At 44.0% G+C, this 21,053-nt stretch overlaps 1 pseudogene across 1 annotated transcript; it reads right to left on the reverse strand.

Annotated features, from left to right (window-relative positions):
• Window positions 1–4,844: 4,844 nt before the first annotated feature.
• LOC112622208 lies at window positions 4,845–5,719 on the reverse strand (annotated as a pseudogene). Its single transcript, XR_003118957.1, has one exon. The product of XR_003118957.1 is annotated as an oligosaccharyltransferase complex subunit OSTC pseudogene (transcript).
• Window positions 5,720–21,053: the final 15,334 nt, after the last annotated feature.

Consider the following 21,053-nt stretch of genomic DNA (forward strand, 5'->3'; position numbering starts at 1 on the left):
CCCGCCTCAGCCTCCCAAAGTGCTGGGATTACAGGCGTGAGCCACTGCGCCCAGTCAGATGTTCTTTTTAACTAGATAAACTGATTCAAAGATTCATGTGAAAAATAAAGAAAGAATACCAACTAAACCTCAGGCAAGAGGAGCTTGAGAAAAACTGGCTTTGCCAGATATGAAAACATTCTAAAGCCTCAATAATGAAAAGAATGTGATGTTGGTAGATAAACAGACAGATCAATGAAAAAGAAAAGAAAGTCTAGAAATAGACCCAAGCATACAGTAATTTGGTGGACGATAAAAATGGGATCTCAGATCAGTGGAAAAGATAGATGACAATTCAATAAATGCTTTTGGGATAACTGGATAACTACATGGGAAATAATATTTAAAGTTGGGCACAACTCCAACTGTATAGCATGATAAACTCCAAATGAGTCAAAGTTTTCAATGAAAAAAAAAGGAAATATTCCTTTATAACTTTGGAGGAGGGCTATCTAACTGTAACTCCAAATCCTAAAAGCTATAGGACAGAAAATTAATAAATTGAACTACATAAAATAAGAAGCAGTTCTGAGTAGCAGAAAATATCATAAAAAAATCAAAAGACAAATGAAAAGCTTATACAGATATTTTCTTTTTTTTTTTTTTTTGAGACGGAGTCTCGCTCTGTTGCCTAGGCTGGAGTGCAGTGGCCGGATCTCTGCTCACTGCAAGCTCCGCCTCCCGGGTTTACGCCATTCTCCTGCCTCAGCCTCCCGAGTAGCTGGGGCTACAGGCACCCGCCACCTCGCCCGGCTAGTTTTTTGTATTTTTCAGTAGAGACGGGGTTTCACCTTGTTAGCCAGGATGGTCTGGATCTCCTGACCTCGTGATCCGCCCACCTCGGCCTCCCAAAGTGCTGGGATTACAGGCTTGAGCCACCGCGCCCGGCCATATACAGATATTTTCACGCATATCACATCCAAAGAAATGATCTCTTTAGCAATTAAAATGCACCTTAAAACTGAGAAGAAAGAGACTAGCAATCTGAAAGAAAAAGTAAAAAGAATTTCAACAGACAATTGTTGAAATTCTGTCTGCTGAAATATTTTTTCCTTTGTCTGGGGAACTGTGAAGAAACTCAGAAAAGGAAACAAAAATAGTTATTAAACACATGAAAAAACACTTAACCTTCCTCTTACTAAAAGAAGAAGAAAAACTACAGGAGATACCATGTCTTTCCTGTCAGATTGGCAAAAAGCTAAAAATTTGGCAACACCCTCTGTTGACAAGGCTATGGAGAAACAAGCACTTTGATTTATTGGTTACAGGAGTCCAGTTTGGGACAAACCTTTTGGAGGACAATTAGGCAATCAAAACCTTTCAAAATTGTTTGTGAATACAGCCTTAAACCCTTCAATTTCATTTTTTGAAATTCATCCTGGCCGGGCGCGGTGGCTCAAGCCTGTTATCCCAGCACTTTGGGAGGCCGAGACGGGCGGATCACGAGGTCAGGAGATCGAGACCGTCCTGGCTAACACGGTGAAACCCCATCTCTACTAAAAAAAATACAAAAAAACTAGCCGGGCGACGTGGCGGGCGCCTGTAGTCCCAGCTACTCGGGAGGCTGAGGCAGGAGAATGGCGTAGACCCGGGAGGCGGAGCTTGCAGTGAGCTGAGATCCGGCCACTGCACTCCAGCCTGGGGGACAGAGCCAGACTCCGTCTCAAAAAAAAAAAAAAGAAATTCATCCTACAGGTATAATTATACACATGCAAAAATATTATGTATAAGTTTATTCAATACAGCTTGCCTTAACAAAAGATTGGAAAAATTCATGCACCTATCAATTTGACACTAACTAAACACACACACACACACGAACAATAAAATATTATGCAATGAAAAGCTAATCACAACGCAGGAGGTCTCTGTGTGCTTTTGGTAAGATCTCCAAGATATATTGTGAAGTGAGAGAATAAGGTGAAGAACATTGTATAACAGGCTACCACTGTGTAAAAAAAGAGGAGGGAATGAAGAGTCATTATTCATATTATCATGAAAAAACTGGAAGATAACCAAGCAATTCATAAAAGGGATTACCTCTTTGGGGATAAGGTGTAAACTGGACAGATGGTGGACAGGACCAGGAGTGAGATCCTTCACTGTTTAGTCTCCCTTGCATCAATAAGTGTCTCTTAAAGTAAATGGACAAGTGGAGGAATGGTGTCAGCATAATGTGGAAGCTGCATTGTGTAATATACAATTTCCCCCGTATGTTAATGTTCTGCACTGAGTAATAGCAGCTGTATGAAAATAGCAGCGAAGTCCCAAACATGATTTAAGGGAGTAAGCTATGAATACAATGCTGTGCACAATGCCATTGACTCCTTCTCCACTTTACTCATTTTGGCTACACTCTCTATCTTGAAGTGCTTACTAAGTAGTTCCCCCAATTTTCATGCACTTTTTCTGAACTATTTTGAGCACGGGAATATGAAGATGCTGCCACAGTTCCATAACAACTTGTTGCTGAGATACCCCTTGAGAGTGGGGAAGAAAAATTCCATTAGGCTTTAGAATAATTCCACAAGAGCTTTCTTTTTCTACTTTAGGTGTGATTGACATGCATTTGTAGATGTGTTAGTGCAGATTGCACTTCATGGCACAAGGTCCTATTTGGAGCCGTAACAGCAGCTTCTTAATGAAAGAAGGAAGGTGGCAATACAGAAAAAAAAAAAAAAAAAAACAGGTGTTTTTTTTAAGCAGGTGCAAAACAAACAAGCAGAAAATAACCATCCAGAGCTACCCATCTTTGTCATCTACATTTTGTGCAAAACTTTAACTGCTTATCCTCCTATAGCTTCTCATGGTGATGTCCCTCCACCTTTTCTCCATAAAGCAGCAGCTTCCATCTTTCCTTATCCCCTTGTATCTTTAGTTCCCCCTTTATTTATTTTATTTTATTTTTTCATTTTTTTCAATTTTTTTTTTTTTTTTTTGAGATGGAGGCTCACTCTGTCGCCCAGGTTGGAGTGCAGTGTGGTGCAATCTCGGCTCACTGCAACCTCCGCCTCCCGGGTTCAAGCCATCCTCCTGCCTCAGCCTCCTGGGTAGCTGGGACTACAGGCATGTGCCACCATGCCTGCCTAATTTTTTGTATTTTTAGTAGAGATGGGGTTTTACCGTGATAGCCAGGATGCTCTTGATCTCCTGACCTCGTGATCCACCCACCTCGGCCTCCCAGTGTGCTGGGACTACAGGCACGTGCCACCATGCCCAGCTAATTTTTGTATTTTTAGTAGAGATGGGGGTTTCACCATCTTGGCCAGTATGGTCTCTATCTCTGGACCTCGTGATCTGTCCACCTTGGCCTCCCAAAGTGCTGGGATTACAAGCGTGAGCCACCACCCAGCCTAGTTCCCCCCTTAAAAAGTCTTTCATCTATTTAGAGTTTAACAAGTCTTTTTTTTTTCTTTTTAAAAACTATGCTAGTATTTTTATTCGGATTGTTACTGTTTTGTTAGTGTTAGGGGTATGAAGATGAATAGATTTTGAGTAGCCTATAAAGACCCTGTTTTTCCTACAAACACTGTTGTTTTTTGTGAACATTTCCATATGAATTCAAGGACCTGCTTTTCCATATCTGTTTAAAAGGTTGTTGAAATTTTTTTAGAGATTAATTGAGTCTGTAGATCACTTTGGATATTATTGACAACTTAACAATTTTAAGTTTTTCTACCCATCAATACAAGAAGTGTTTCCATTTATTTAGATCTTCAATTTCAGCAATGTTTTTTAGTTTTCAGTGTACATTCTCACTTCAGTGTACATCCTTACTTCTCCCTCTCCTTCTCAGTTTCTGGTAACCACTATTCTCCTCTTTTCTTCTATGAGATCAGCTTTTACAGTTCCACATATGAGTGAAATAATGTGCCATTTGTCCTTCAGTGCTTGGCTTATTTAATATAATGTCCTCTAGGTTCATCCATGTTGTTACAAATGACAGGATTTCATTCTTTTTATGGCTGAAAAGTATTCCATTGTGTATGTAAGCCACATTTTTAAAAATCTATTCATCCTTTGATGGCCACTTAGGTTAATTTCATACCTTGGCTATTGTGAATAGCGCTGCAGTGAACATGGGAGTGCATGTATCTCTTTGATGTACCAATTTCATTTCCTTTGGATATATAACCATTAGTGAGATTGATGGATCATATAGTAGTTCTACTTTTAATTTTTCGAGAAACCTCCTTACTGTTGTCTATAATGGCTTGGATAATGGGGTGGCTGTTGGTACCTGTTCTGAGGAATGGGAAGAATGAGAGGAACAGTGGATTTGGATGTGTGAGTTTAAGATGCAAGTAGTACATTCAAGTGATGGTTTATTAGGCTTAGTAGCTCCCCAGAGTTTGCATCTGTAGGTAGAGGTCAGTTTTGTGATAAAGTCATGGTTTGATTTGTTTTTCAAAGTGTAGGTGATACTATCATGAAACCAATTTTGCAGGTTATAACCTGCATTTTTAAAACAGACTGCAATTTAAAAATCAGAATATATTACAAATAATAAAGAAAAAATGGTACCCAACAAAATTTGTGTGTGTGTGTGTGTGTGTGTGCGTGTGTGTGTCTGTGTGTGCATATGCATGTATATTAGACTGGGACATGAGTGCCTTTTTTACTGTGATGTTTCAAAACATGTTTGAAAAAATTAGTTTAAACCACGATGATGAGATTTCTCAGGCAGAGTGTGAATAACAGACCTGTGGATGAACCTAGTGGTTTCTAATATGTAGGTCTCAGGTTTTCAGATGAGTTTTAAGATATAGACCCAAATTTTGTTAATTCTTTTTTTTTTTTTTTTAATTAGAAAAAGTATTTATTTCTGCTCCTTTCATTCATCTTATTGTTCAGGAAACAGTCTTACATACATATCTGAAATAATCTACCATCACACACTCTAGTTAAAGGCAAAGCACCACAGGTAAAGCTGATCAGCTGTCCACAGTTCTCAGCTTATGGAATCTTGCTTCTGGATTTTATGTTAATTTCTGAAAATCAGAAATGTCATCTCCAAAAAATGTTAAGGGGGTTGTAAAAAACAATCACTTTATTTGATATTATAGTTGTAGATATGGAGTATATTTTCTTTAAGAAATGAAAAACTAAAAAGAAAATGCCACTCAACATTGTTGGTATAGCAATAGGTCAGCAGGGAAAAAAAAATACTGTGATAAACTTGTCTCTTTAATACCAAGAAGAAATTCTAATGCAAGCTTCAATACGCTTCCTGTTTTTTCACTAGATATTTCTTTTACTGCTGCTCTTCATTCTTTTCCTGCTGCTCTTCATTCTTTTCCACATGTCATACTGGAGGATTGGTACAGCCTTTAAAACTTCATTGACAGGAGCAAATCCAGTATCCACTGATTTCTTCTCAAAGGCACTCTAACCCATCAGATAGCCCCTGTAGGCCAAGAAAGCTACTGGCCTCTGATGCCCATGTTCATCAGTCATAGAGCCAACACTTGGAGGTTCAACAATAACATCATAAATTATTCCTCCGGTAATGAGGAAGTAAGACACCACCACCAGAGCATACACAGTCATGGCCGACGGCATGTGCAACCAGGGCGGCTTCTTCAGCTTCAGGTTGGGACATTCGAGCACTAAGAACGGGACACGGTACAAGGTCTCCATGTTGGTAGCAGCAAGGGCCGTTCTCGGCCTCAAGCCCCACGCCAAATTTTGTTAATTCTTATTCTTTACTTTTGAATTATTTACAGCAAATATATTTTACTGAGTTGATCTACTAAGAGGTGGGCACAAATCCTTTAGACTTTATTGAGAAATTACTTGTCCAAAATCTTCTAGGATACTCTGACTTAACTACATGTATGAGGCCAGGCGCTGCGGCTCACACCTGTAATGCCAGCACTTGGGGAGGCCAAGGAGGGTGGATCATGAGGTCAGATTGAAACCATCCTGGCTAACACAGTGAAACCCCATCTCTACTAAAAACACAAAAAGTTAGCCGGACATGGTGGCAGGTGCCTGTAGTCCCAGCTACTCGGTAGGCTGAGGCAGAAGAATGGCATGAACCCAGGAGGCAGAGCTTGCAGTGAGCTGAGATCGCACCACTGCACTCCAGCCTGGGTGACAGAACGAGACAGAGTATGTCTTTTATTACATTTATGTAATAAAAAATTACATATATGATCACCCTTTGAAATGCTTACAGCAGAGCTAGCTGCCTAAAATTAACATTCATCTAACACTGCAAGCCAGAACCCGTTCTGAGTAGTGCTCTGGAAGGGACTTCGGATTTTGAGAAAAAAGGTTGGGAGCAGTTTGAACATAGAAACTATTTTCTCATGGGTTCCATTTTGATGTTTATTAAACTCACAACTTCTTTGTTTTCTTCATGTCTTCTTAGAAAGTGATTTCTCACTTTGAGAGTGAACTCTTTGCAGGACTTGAGCATAGTGATCACGACTGCTGCCTCCCCTCTGAGAAATCTGGAGGATGAGATAATGTGCTCCATCTGTCTTGACAACTTGAGAGACCCAGTGACCATTGACTGTGGTCATGTCTTTTGCTACCACTGCATCATTAAGGTCTGTGAATCTACGAGGCATCCATTATATTGTTCTCTGTGCAAGACAGCTTTTAAGAAAAAATATCTGCCATGTGTGGCAGATGGCCAGCCTGGTGGAGAACATTTGGAGGATGAAGGTAGATGAGGAGAGACAACCCAGAGAGGAAAGACCACCTAAGCAAAAAGCAGATAAGCTGTGTAGGCGACATCTGGAGAAGCTCCATTACTACTTCAAAGGATGACCAAGAGAGATGTTGTGTGTGATGTGTTGGGAGTCCTGAGAACACAAGCACCATTCTGCTATTCTCCTAGAAAAGGCTGCACAGCCTTGTCAGGTAAGAATCGTGTTGGACCCCAGCTCTGTTCTTTTAGCCAGAAAGTTCCATGGTACCTTCAGGATAAGGTGCAGTTTTTTTGCATTACTTTATTGAGGTATAATTGACATGTAAAAGCTATACATATTTAATGTATACCAATTAATGAGTTTGTAGATAAGTATACACCTCTGAAACCATCATCACAGCAGAAACACATATCTATCACTTTCCAAACTTTCCACACACCCTCTTTATTGTTATTATTATTATTTATTTGTGTGTGTGATAAGAACACTTAGCTAAAGATCTACTCTTTTAGTAAATTTGAAGTATACAATACAGTATTTTTAGCTATAGGCATTATGCTATATAGTAGGTCTCTAGAACTTCTTTATCTTGTATAACTGAAACTTTGTAACTTTGACCATCAACCCTCCATTCCCTGCCCCCACCAGCCCCTGGCAACCACCATTCTACTTTCTGTTTATATAAGTTTGACTGTTTTAGATTCCACATATAAGTGAGGTCGCACAGTATGTGTCTGGCATATTCACTTAGCATAATGTTCTCAAGGTCCATCCATGTTGTCACAAATGGCAGAATTTCCTTCTTTTTAAGGCTGAATAATTTTCCATTGTATGTATATACCACATTTTCTTTATTCATCCATCAATGAACATTTCAGTTGTTTTTATATCTTGGTTATTGTGAATAGTGCTGCAAAGAACATGGGGAATATATAGACTATAAATACCCAGAAGTGAGATTGCTGGATCATATGGTAGTTCTGTTTTTTAATTCTTTGAGGAACTTCTTACTGTTTTTATAATGGCTGTACCAGTTTACATTTACACCAACAGTGTATCAGGGTTCCCCTTTCTCCATATCCCCACCAACACTTCTTATCTTTTAAGAAATATAATAGCATTTCTAAGAGGTGTAAGTGACAGTTCAAGTTATTTAGCATGGAAGATTCTTGGTAAAGTATTACCCTTTGCATTTGGATAATAAATCTGGTTTGGTTTTGTATTTTTTATGGAAGAAGGTCTATCACATTGCCTTAATGGTTTCATCTCTGAGGTTCAGATCAAGTCTTATCAGCGATACAGAATACCAGCACTCCTGATAGCTCTCGTAGTATATAGATTCAAGTAGTATGTACATAGCTGTTATAAAAATATTTTTGAGAATATTTCACCCTGTATAAAATCTATATAATTTTTCTTTCAGAATTTAGTAACAAGGAAAATCTTATTTCCTCTGGGGTCCTATTATGTTTCTTCTTATCTGCTAAAGAAACATCAGGCTGGGCGTGGTGGTTCATACCTGTAATCCTAGCACTTTGGGAGGCTAAGGCAGGTGAATCACTTGAGGTCAGGGACTCAAGACCAGCCTGGTCAACATTAAACCTCATCTCAACTAAAACTTCAAAAATTAGTCAGGCATGGTGGCATGCACCTATAATCCTAGCTACTTGGGAGGCTGAGGCGGGAGAATCTCTTGAAGCCAGGAGGCAGAGGTTGCAGTGAGACAAGATTGTGCCATTGCACTCCAGCCTGGGCAACAGTGTGAGACCCTGTCTCAAAAAAAAAAAGGAAAAGAAAAGAAAAGAAACAAGAAACATCAGGCAGTTCATTGTTTCCCTTTTCTCTTTGCCTGCCAACTTAGTCATCCTCTTAATAATTTGGAGTTGCTGCCAGGTGTGGTGGCTCATGCCTGTAATCCCAACACTTTGGGAAGCCAAGGTGGGAGGATAGCTTGAGAACAGAACAGCCTGGGCTATAGCAAGACCCCATCTCTACAATAATAATAATAATAGTTAGTATTATTATTATTATTTGGAGTTGGCATATATGCTTTCCTTGACTTTTTGTGTTAATTTTTTGGTTTTTTTTCTTTTTACGAGACAGGGTCTCACTATATTACCAAAGTGTGCCCTCGAAGTCTTGGGCTCGAGAGATACTTCACCCTCAGTTTCCCATATAGCTGGGACTATAGGCACATACCACTGCACCCATCTTCTATTTCTGTTTTATTAATTAATTTCAATTTTAATTGTCTGATTTTTGGTAGAAAAGGACAGTGTAAATATAAATTAGAAACTATACCATAAGTCTTGTTAGTTGTAATCATAATACAATATTATTTTATCTTCTAAGAAATTGCTCTAGGCCAATGTATCACTCAATGTATCTTCCTTATTTACTAGAATAGAAATTGTTCCACACAACCATTATTAAACTACATACGGTCAAATGCAGTCTGATTTCACTCTGGAATCACTTTGCCTCTCCCTTTTTTCATTGAGGCCATTTTTATCTTGATCTTGAGACTATTCATGTTTATTTTCTTTTTCTTTTTCTTTTTTTTTCTTGAGACAGAGTTTTGCTCTTGTCGCCCAGGCAGGAGTGCAGTGGTGCGATCTTGACTCACTGCAACCTCTGCCTCCTGGGTTCAAGTGATTCTTCTGCCTCAGCCTCCCAAATAGCTGGAATTACAGGGGCTCACCACCACGCCCGGCTAATTTTTGTATTTTTTAGTAGAGACAGGGTTTCACCTCGTTGGCCAGGCTAGTCTTTAACTCCTGACCTCAGGTGATCCACCTGCCTCGACCTCCCAAAGTACTGGGATTATAGGCATGAACGACCGCGCCCAGCCTGAGACTATGTTTATTTTCATAGGGCAAAATTCTAAACCATCTGAAGATTCTGAAAAGAAACAAGGATAGGATTCAGAATTCTCAATCTGTGGGAGAAGATGAGATTCAGGCCTTGCTGATAAGAGAGGTCTCTAGTAAATGTTCTGTATAAATGTGTGTGTATAGGGGCAGGGGTGTGTGTATAGGCAGTAGTGGGGCATAGGTTAGGGAGAGTGTCGGGGGAGTGTTGAGGAAAGGGGAGGGAGAGAGTGATCAAAGAGATTTCTGTTCTGAACTCATCCTCAGAAGATCTCACACGTGTTCTGGTGTTTCCTAGCCTCTCAAAGAAGTCACTTTTCTCTTTCTGCATTTACTGTAGACATTTCAGAACCACAGGCAAGATATTGTATCAGTGTTTGAACAGGGCCATCAGTTTTTGAGAGAAAGGGAACAGTAGCTGTTGGAGCAGCTGGTAGTGCTAGAGCAGGAACTCACCAAAAGGAGGAATAGCCATGTCATCAAGGGTTCTGAGGTGGTGGTCCAGCTTGGGACCCTGATCTCTGAGTTGGAGAAGAAGTCTTGGCAGTCAGCATTTGAACTTTTGAAGGTAAGGGACCAACCAAACTGTACCTGAGTCCTCTTGCTCCAGACTATGGTGTGGCCTATTTGCAAGAGATTTGGACCAGGAGTCAAGAGAGACAAGGTGTTATTCTCATTTACTGAGTTCTTTAATAAGTGAATTAGCCAACCAATAGGTTTTAAGACCCAAAGTGCAGTGGGCAGGGGTCTATAATATGCACAGACCATATAATGGAATATTAAGATCTGTACATTTATAATTACAATAAATAATCTGATGTTAAATCTTTTGGTCAGATTGGAGGCCACAAGAATTCTGGAAACAGCTAGTGTTTAGTCAGAGAAGGCTTCAAAGAAGAGGCTTTTGATGTTGGCCTTGAAGGAAATGGAAAGATTTATTTTTATTTATTTATTTATTTATTTATTTATTTATTTATTTATTTGAGATGGAGTCTCCCTCTGTCACCCAGGCTGGAGTGCAGTGGTGTGATCTCAGCTCACTGCAACCTTCACCTCCTGGGTTCAAGTGATTCTCCTGCCTCAGTCTCCTGAGTAGCTGGGACTACAGGCACCCACCACCACACCCGGCTAATTAAGATTTAGATTGTCAGAAAGGAGCCAAACATTCCACTTGGTAGGGGATGGGGACACTCTAGTTACAATTAGATAAATAAATGTGATAATAAACTTGGTATATGTGTGGGCAGGTGGGCGTAAGAGCTGGGGAAGATAGCAATAGGAAGATAGATAAGATGATAGGAAGGGGACATAGAATGAAGGTAGCTACCTTTCTGGAAGAGTCAGATTAAGTGAGGGAGAAATGAAAAGTACGATGGGGCCAACTGAGTTGAGGCCTTCCAAAGCCTCATGGAAGAGCTGGTTGTTCAAAAGAGCATGGCATTTCTCTTGCTCTCACTGTGTTAACAGGCCGGCTCCCCCTTTGCCTTCTGCCATAAGTTTAAGCTTCCTGAGATCTCACCAGAAACTGAGCAGACGCTGGTGTTATTCTTCTTGTACAGCGTGCAGAAATATGAGTCAGATAAACCTCTTTTCTTTACAAATGACCCAGCCTCGGGTATTCCTTTATAGTAATGGAAACAGACTAATATACTAGCTTATCCTAGGTCACAAGCCCCACACTCAGCAAGTCTTGCAGGGTCCCCTGGCACTCTGGATTTGGCAACCAGCCCCATGTTGAAGAGATAAAATCTGACCACCAGCTGCCACCATGGCCTCTTAGACTCTGGAAGGGGAGTCCTGGCCAGGTCACAGGATGCCGAGACGGTAAAAAGTCTTCCTCATCCCAGTTTTAGCTCCAGAATTTGATGATGCTCCCCATTTCTCCCTGGCTCAGCTTGTGGAGTCCCTGGGGCTTCTCCTAGCCCACAACCCCCAAACTCTGTAGCCAGGTGGCAGGGCCCAAAATTAGATTTGAGTTCAGGACCACAGGACCATTAGTCTCAGGGATTTGAGGTGGCAGAGGGGCAAGGTCTGAGGAATCTGAACAACAGGCCTTTATCTGCTTAGGTCCCCAGAAGGGAAGAAAAGAGCAAGACACCAGGGTCCTGGAATCTCAGAGTAGGAGGGGTGCCTTCCAGGCTCTCTGAGGGTGGGTGATCTGATGCCCTGGAGAAGGGTTCAGCCTTGGTGTCCAGGGTGATGGTAGTTGGACACCTGGGTCCTTGAGGTCTGGGGAGGTGGAGAGAAATCTCCCTTGGGATATTGAGAAGATGCCTGAGCTTGAACTCATCATTGGTATCACTGTAAACTGATACGGTCTTCAGCTCCTATGGCACACCCACCCTTGACCCTACAGGAACTGTGTCCCCATCACTGCCAGCAGCCCTGTGGTCACTGCAGCAGTTCCTACTGTCTCAAAAGATGTACGTAGTCAACAGTTGTGACTGCAGGTTGCTGGGGCTGGACTTGGAAAGGATCATTAGGTTGTGGCATGGAAAAGTGCCTGGAAACACTGGAATCAGGAACCAAGGCTGGCCACTTTGTGGTGGCACAGGCCTCACTCTCCTCTCCTCTCCTGATTCTCCGTGACACTCAGCATTTGGGGGTTCTGGCTCTGGAAAAGAGGGAATGCCTTTCATCACCTCCTCTCTCTCATCTTCTCTTCTTTTCCCATTTCTTCCATGTGTGTTTCTGACTTACAGTATTCCTGTCAGTACAGAAAACTTCCTAAAACTTAAGGGTAGCCTACCGATGAGTTATAGAGCTAACACCCGTGCAATTACCATCCAGCTGAAAAAACAGAGACCTCTGCCAAATCCCCCAGCTGGAAACCCGTGTGCCTCCCTGGAAACAGAACCCATCCCTCTTGCACAGGTGTCCACTAAACTGACCCCTTCGCATCTGACTCCTCTCCCTCCACTCCACTGGCCTCTGTTCCCTTCATGTCATGATTTCCTCACTATTTTGGCTTCTCCAGGAGCCTCCCTCATCTTCCTCGGCCAAAGCTCCAGGGCCTTTCCTCCCCTCCCCTCCCCTCCCCCATCCTAGGATTAGAGAATCCAGAGTTAATTCCTGGGATAAGGCCATTTCATCCTGAGAGCAGTAGGATCCCATCTAGGATACCACATTACATTTAATCCCATTAGGTCTCTTAAGGTTCCTCTGGCTGTGAGGATTTCTCAGATTTTCCTTTTGATGACCTTGACATTTTTGGAGGAGTATTGGTCAGGCATATTGTGGAATGTCCTTTGACTTGAATGTGGTTGGGGTTATGGGTGTTGAGGAGGAACAGCACAGAGGTGAAATGCCACTCTCAGCACATCAGGGGTACACGCCACCCACTTATCGCTGATGATGTCAGCCTTCATCACCTGCCTAAGGTAGTGTTTCCCAATTTCTCCCCCGTCAAGTTCCTTTCTTAGCTTTCCCTTTTCCATAATGGAGTCTTTGGAAGGAAGTCGCTATGTGCAGCCCACGGATAAGGGGTGTTCTTCTACAAACATTCACATGCAGGTTTTTATGCAAAGTAAGTTTTCAAATTCATTGTCAGGAGTGTGATCACGGTGTTGTATGGCAAGTCTTATGTTTAGCGTTATAAGAAACTGCTCATATTGGCCAGGTGTGGTGGCTCATGCCTGTAATCCCAGCACTTTGGGAGGCCGAGGTGGGTGGATCATGAGGTCAGGAGATCGAGATCATCCTGGCTAACACGGTGAAACCCCGTCTCTACTAAAAATACAAAAAAATTAGCCAAGAATGGTGGCGGTGCCTGTAGTCCCAGCTACTTGGGAGGCTGAGGCAGGAGAATGGCGTGAAACCGAGAGGCAGAACTTGCAGTAAGCCGAGATCCTGCCACTGCACTCTAGTCTGGGTGACAGAGCCAGACTCTGTCTCAAAAAAAAAAAAAAGAAGAAAATGCTCATACTTTCTAGAGTGGCTGTGCCATTTCCATTTCTGCCAGCAGTGGATGAGGGTTCCTGTCATTTGGCATCCTCGTAGCACTTGGTACTACTAGATTTTTGGGTTTTAGTTATTCTAGTAGATGTCAAATGGTATATCATTGTTGTTTTCATTTGCATTTCCCTAATGACAAATGACATTGAGCATCTCCTCACTTGCCATCTGTGGATCTTTGGAGAGGCATCTGTTTGGACGTTTGCCCATTTTTAAATTGGGTAAATGTTTTCTTATTGTTCAGTTTTGAGGGTTCTTTCTATATTCCAAATACAAGTCTTTTATCAGATATGTAGTTTGAAAATATTTTCTTCTAGTCTGTGTCCTTTACTGACATAGTAACACACATTAATGCATAGGTATATTTTTCTAGGAGAAGAAATGAGAAGTTTCTAACTGCGAAGGTTTCTGGGTAGATGACCTGAGGGATAAGCAAAGGTGGTGGGGGTGCAATGGGAATAACTTATCTTTGTATATTTTTGGATATCTTTTGAATTTTCTTGTGTGTGCATTAATGTTTTCAAAAATAAATTACGTAAAAATCCCTTACACTTGTCCCACCTTTGACAGATCATGTCCCGAGCATGTGTTAAGACTCGGATATTGATCCTCTATTCTAGGACCAAAATGGTTCTCACTGAACTATTTTGCCTTAAAATTTCCATTTCTGGAAAAGGTGGTTAGAGTATATGAATAAATCCTTTCACCAAAAAAGCTAAAAATGCCATGTATAACAAAATTCAAAAAGCATCTTCTTAAAAGCATCAAATTGCTGACAAGATGGTAATAAATGACCACACCCCACAAGGAAAGGAAAGATACTGCTTGGCCTCATAGACAGCAGTGGCCTGAGGAATGGAGAAAAGGCTCAAGTTCATTGCCCAGAGCCGAGACATAGGGGCCCCACACTTCCAGCTCTTTTCTCTGAACACCTCACTTTGTACCCATGTGCCTTCCCTTTAAAAACTTTATAGTTTTTTTTTCTGATATAGTATAATGTAAGTGTATAATATATGACATAACGTATATTCACTGTAGAAGCATTATAAAATTCTGGGAAGAATAAATGACAAATTAAAAATAATCCCTAACCCTTACACCTATATTTGGTTGCATTTCCTCTGAGTCTGTTTATATTCTCCGACTGCTGCATGAGTGCTAGATCTCTCTCTCCCCACCACTCTCTGTTCCCCTGTCCCTCTGCCCCTCCCCCCCAGTTGATGAGCACAGACCTCAGTGTCCACCCCCCAAAGCCCTGCACTCTCCAGATGCCATTTCCTGGATCACTTTACTCTGACATCTCCTGAGAAGGGTATTTCCTACTTTCTCCTCCACTCTTTCTGCACTCCCACCTTGAGGTGATGAGTTTATTTCTCTTTGACTTAGGAAAAAAGAACTCAGGTGAGAACTGTATTATCATCCCACTACTATCCACACATTGCACCTGTCTCCTCAGCCTTCCCACCAGCACCAGTGATGATGGATGGCCAGGCCCTCCCTCTTCTGTATCAATTTCTACTTTATTGATTCATTCATTCCTGCATACAAACATGCTGTAATATTTCCCATTAAAACAACAAAACTAAAGTAAAACAAAATCTTACCATAAAAATCCACTGCCTGATCCCCTATCTCCCTCTAACTACTACCCCATCTTCCTGACACTCTTTATAGAAAAATTAGTGAGTCAATCCTCTCCTGTCTTTGTAAACATCAGATGGATATATAGACAGTATTTAAAAATTTTTTAAATATCTACAAGGCTTGTTATGAAGAAACACATCTCCAGTGTTCATGCATGCCATTTCCTGAACCCCAGAGGCAACCTGCTTGACTTTTTTTTTTTTTGCCTCATTCTTTTATTGTGACTTCTGTTCCTCTAAATAGTGTGCTTATAGTGCGCCTTTGTTTTTTGTTTTCAATTTTTTTTGAGACGGAGTCTCGCTTGTCGCTAGGCTGGAGTGCAGTGGCGTGATGTTGGCTCACTACAACCTCCACCTCCCGGTATCAAGAAATTCTCCTGCCTAAGGCTCTCTAGTAGCTGGGACTATGGGCGTGCACCACCACGCCCAGCAAATTTTTGTATTTTCTTTAGTACAGATGGGGTTTCACCATGTTGGCCAGGATGGTCTCGATCTCTTGACCTCATGATCCACCCACCTCGGCCTCCCAAAGTGCTGGGATTACAGGTGTGAGCCACAATGCCCGGCCTGTTGTTTATTTTATTTTTGAGATGGAGTCTTGCTCTGTTGCCCAGGCTGGAGTGCAGTGGTGCAACCTCGGCTTACTGCAAGCTCCGCCTCCCAGGTTCATGCCATTTTCTTGCCTCAGCCTCCTGAGTAGCTGGGACTACAGGCACCCACCACCATGCCCAGCTAATTATTTTTGTATTTTTAGTAGAGACGTATTTTCACCTTGTTAGCCAGGCTGGTCTCGATCTCCTGACCTCGTGATCTGCTGGCCTTGGCCTCCCAAAGTGCTGAGGATTACAGACATGAGCCACCACACCCGGCCCGTTGTTTATTTTTATCTATCATCCATAGTGGATAGCTCCGTTCCACATACCCTTGTCCTCCCAATGTAGTTATTTTCTTATTTTGGTTAGCTCAGTGTTCAGTGTTTACATTATTATGACCATGTAAATGGTATTCACAACTAGGCTAGCAGCTGCGATTACTTTCCCTCTGTCAAATTTACTTCTTAATTTGCCTGAGGTTAATAAATGTCTTGTTCCTTCATGTGCTTAGTTTCTGCCTTACTCATTACAAGATCTCTCCCAAACTTTCCCCAGCAGCCTCTGCTATGGTTTGAATGTGTCCTGCAAAGCTCATGTATTGTAAGTTGGATCCCTGTATCAGTCCATTCTCGTATTGCTATAAGGAAATCACTGAGGCTGGGTAATTTATAAAGAACAGTGGTTTACTTGGTTCATGATTTTGCAGGCTGTACAAGCATGGTACTGGTAGCTGCTTGGCTTCTGGGGAGGCCTCAGGAAGCTTTCACTTATTATGGAAGGAGAAGCAGAAGCAGGCATGTCACTTGGTGAAAGCAGGAGGAAGTGGGGAGGGAGGTGCCACATATTTTTAAACAACCAGATCTCAGGAGAATGCACTATGACAAGGACAGCACCAATCTATGAGGGATCCTGCTCCATGACCCAAACACCACCTACCATGACCCACCTTCAACATTGGGGATTAAAATTCAACATGAGATTTAGAGGGGGGACAACACCCAAACTATATCAGTCTCCAATGCAGTGGTGTTCGGAGGTGGGATCCAATGGAAGGTGTTTGTGTCACCAGGGTTTTGCCCTCATGAATTAATACCATTACTGCGGGAGCAGGTTCACCCCTTTTGGCTTCTCTTGTCCTCTCTCTTGCCCTTCCATCTTCTGCCATGTGAAGACACAGCAAGAGTACTTCAACAGATGCTGGTGCCTTGATCCTGGACTTCCCAGTCTCCAGAACTGTGAGAAAATAAATTTCTGTTCTTAATTGACTCAGTCTGTGGCATTTTGTTATAGCAGCATAAACAGACCATATAGTTCGTTCTTGCATTGCTACAAAGAAATACCTGAGTCTGGGTAATTTATAAAGAAAAGTTTATTTGGCTCACGGTTGTTCAGATTCTATGGGAAGCATGATTCTGGCACTTGCTAGGCTTACTGGAGAGGCCTCAAGGCCTCAGGAAACTTAGTCATGAGAAGGCAAGGCAAGGCAAAGCAAAGAGCAAGGGGGCAGGGGAGGTGCTACACACTCTAAAACAACCAAATCTTGTGAGAAAATCCGAGAACAGCACCAATGGAATGGTGCTAAACCATGAGAAACGGCCCCCAAATCACCTCCCATCAGGCCCCACCTCCAACAATGATACAAGTTGACATGAGGTTTGGACAGGGACACAGATCCAAACCATAACACAGACTAAAACAGTCTCCCTGACTATATTCAAGCACATCTGGGATTCCATCAACCTCACTGTTGTGAAGACATCTGGCCCACAGGCCTCAGTCCTGCTACCTGTGGACTGGTGCCCCCACACCTGGGGCAGTTCTGGCTTCCTGGATCTTTCACCTTGGTCATTCCTTTGCCGATGTTATAAAAATAAAAATAAAAATAAAAATAAAAATCCTACAACAACTTTGGGTAAGGCTGGATTTTTTTCATAAACTTCTATCAAAGTAACAGATTACATGCAGAAACAGCTATGAAAATCCACTAGTCTAATGAGAGACCGGAAGAAAACTTGTAAGCATGTAAAATGTAAAAAAATACTCTTCTCGCTGTATTATTTTGGTAAATAGTTATTTCTCATGAAAATATTTCTAACACGTAATGGGTTATTAACACTCTAGATCAATTAACTCTTTAAAGTTTTAAATTCTAATATGGTAAATATTAACAGATGAAAACAATTACTTTTGGCATCTTCACTAATTCCTAAGAGCATATAGGGATCATAAAACCAAAGCTTTTGAGAACCAACGACATAGCTCCTGGGCCAGGACTACAGGGAGACAGTGTGACAAAAACCGCTCGGCGCAGAAGGATCAGGGCGAAATCCCAGGTCCTCCGGCAGGACCACCGCTCTCAGGGTCTCAGGTCTTGCCTGAGAGCCGTGTCTAGATGAGGGAAGCCCGGCCTTGCAGATTCCCCATGCCCGGAAGTTTCTTCCCCCTGCCGCAACCTATGGGACTGAGACTTTCTGCAGGTATCGAGAAGCGGCTTGTGAAGCCCCGCACCCTCCTCCTGCTGCTGCTCCCAGGGACTCTGGCCCTAAAACCGAGACCTACGTGGGTAAGTGCAGGGTCGGGAAAGAAACCGCCTTTGTAGCTAGGAGCGAGAGACCCGCCCAACCCGCGGAGCCGCGCCAGGAGGGTTGGCGGGCCTCAGTCCCCTATTCGTAAGCTCCTACTTCGTTTGGAATTGGTGTTCTGTGGTCTCCCTGATGTCACGATGAATCCGTACACCCTCGCGATGTTAACAATCCCTAAAGATTGGTGTATCTGTTCAGACTGATCTGAAACTTTTTCCATTCTGATTGGTTCGTGTTCTATGCTGTCAAGAGTGAAGCTGCACATCTTAGCTAACAGTGAAAACCCCTTCTCTACTAAAAATACAAAAAAAATCAGCCGGTCGTGGTGGTGGGCGCCTGTGGTCCCACTTACTCAAAAATGAAGCAGAGGTTGCATCGAACTGGCATCTATGCCACTGCACTCCAGCGTGAGACACAAAATAAGACTCCATCTCAGGAGTGAGGCTGCAAACTTTCCACGGTGAGTGCCACAGGTTCTTAAAAGCGACCCGTCTGGAATTGTTCATTCGTTTCGGTGGGGTCGTGGTTTCATTCCTTTCGGTAGTAAGGCTGCAGACCTCCACACTGTTACAGCTCAAGGAAACAGACATAACACAATAATCCACCCACAATACTCCACCATACATGCGGACCCAAAAAAACTACAGTTAGCCAGTGCAGGCAGCCTGCTTTTATTCCCTTATCTGACCCCACCCACATCCTGCTGATTGGTCTACTTTACAGAGAGCTGATTGGTCCTTTTTACAGAGAGCTGATTGGTCCATTTTGACAGAGTGCTGATTGGTGCATTTACAATCCTTGAGCTAGAGTCACGCAGTGCTAGTCAGCTAGATACAGTTAGCTAGATACAGAGTACCAATTGGTGTATTTACAAACCCTGAGCTAGACACAGAGTGCTGATTGGTGCATTTACAATGCTTGCGATAGACACAGAGTCACAGAGTGCTAGTCCTCCAAGTCTCCACTAGGTTAGCTAGATACAGAGTACCAATTGGTGTATTCACAAACCCTGAGCTAGACACAGAATTCTGATTGGTCTATTTACAAACCCTGAGCTAGGAACAGAGTGCTGATTGGTGCACATACAATCCTCCGGCTAGATATAAAAGTTCTCCAAGTCCCCATGCGGCTCAGGAGCCCAACTGGGTTCACCAAGTGGATCCTGCATCGGGGCTGCAGGCCTGGTGGCCAGCCAGTCCGGAGCCGCGCCTGCACTTCTTAGCTCTCGGGCTGTCCATGGGACTGGCCGCCACTGAACAGGGGGCAGCGCCCGTCGGGGAGGCTCAGACCGCGCGGGAGCCCACCGCTGTGGGGAACTCACACACGGGGGTTGCAGGTCCCGAGCTCTGCCCCGCGGGGAGGCAGCTAAACCTGGCGAGAATTTGAGTGCAGCGCCGGCGGGCGGGCACTGCTGGGAGACCCGGCGGAACCTCCACAGCTGCTGGCCCGGGTGCTAAGCCCCTCACTACCCTGAGCGGGCGGCGCCGGCCGCTCAGTGTGCTGGGGCCCGCCGAGCCCGCGCCTGCGCCTGCCGGAACTTACACTGGCCCGCGAGCGCTGCTCGCAGCCCCGGCTCCCGCCCGCGCCTCTCCCTGCACACCTCCCCGCAAGCAGAGGGAGGCGGCTCTGGCCTCAGGCAGTCGAGAGGGGCTCCCACGGTGCCGTGGCGGGCTGAAGAGCTCCTCAAGCGCCACTAGAGTGGACGCCGAGGCCGAGGAGGCGCTGGGAGTGAGGACTGCTAGCACGTTGTCACCTCTCAGTATTTTAGCACCACCGTGTCCCGGCCCGGCCGCGGGGAGCCCTGCTTCATCGCCGTGGGCTACGTAGAGGACACGCAGTTCGTGCGGTTCGACAGTGACACCGCGAGCGCCGTGGGTGGAGCAGGAGGGGCCAGAGTATTGGGACCGGGAGATACGAAGCGCCAAGACCCACGCAGAGACTTTCCAAGGGAACTTGCAGACCCTGCTTCGCCACTACGAGAGCGAAGCCGGTGAGTGACCCCAGCCCGGGACGCAGGTCACGACTCCTCCCCGTCCCCTACGGACGGCCCGGGTCGCCCCGGGTCCAGGTCCGAGATCCACCCCGAGGCTGCGGGACCTGTCTGGAGCCTCGACTTGGGAGAGCCCCAGGCGCGTTTACCGGGTTTCATTTTCAGTGTAAGCGAAAATCGCCGCGAGTGCGTCGGGGCGGGGCGGGGCTTAGTGGGCGGAGCTGAGGGTGGGGGAGGGGCCAGGGTCTCACAGCTTCCAGGAGATGTTTGGCTGAGTTGTAGGTTCCAAGGCCCGCTTTCTCCGCGGGTATGAGCAGCATGCCTAAGACTACAAGGATTACCCCGCCCTGAACGAGCACCTGTACTCCTGGACTACGGCGGCTCAGATCACTGAGCCCAAGTAGGAGTAGGTGGAAGAGGCAGAGCAATCCAGGGCCTACCTGGAGGGCCCGTGTGTGTAGTCCCTACACAGATACTTGGAGTACGGGAAGGAGACCCTATAGCCTGCGGGTGCCAGGGGCGGTGGGGCGTCTCGCTGATCTGTAGATCTGGCTGGCCTCCCACGAGGAGGGGAGGAAAATGGAATCAATGGTAGAATATCACTCTCCCTCTGGGTTTCATATCCCGAGACGTGACTCTGAGGGACAATTAAGTGATGAAGTCTCTGAGGGAATGGAGGGGAAGACAATCCCTAGAATACTGATCAGTGACTCCCTTTGT

Source organism: Theropithecus gelada, chromosome 4, assembly GCF_003255815.1.
Source record: "Theropithecus gelada isolate Dixy chromosome 4, Tgel_1.0, whole genome shotgun sequence".
Taxonomy (NCBI): Eukaryota; Metazoa; Chordata; class Mammalia; order Primates; family Cercopithecidae; genus Theropithecus; species Theropithecus gelada.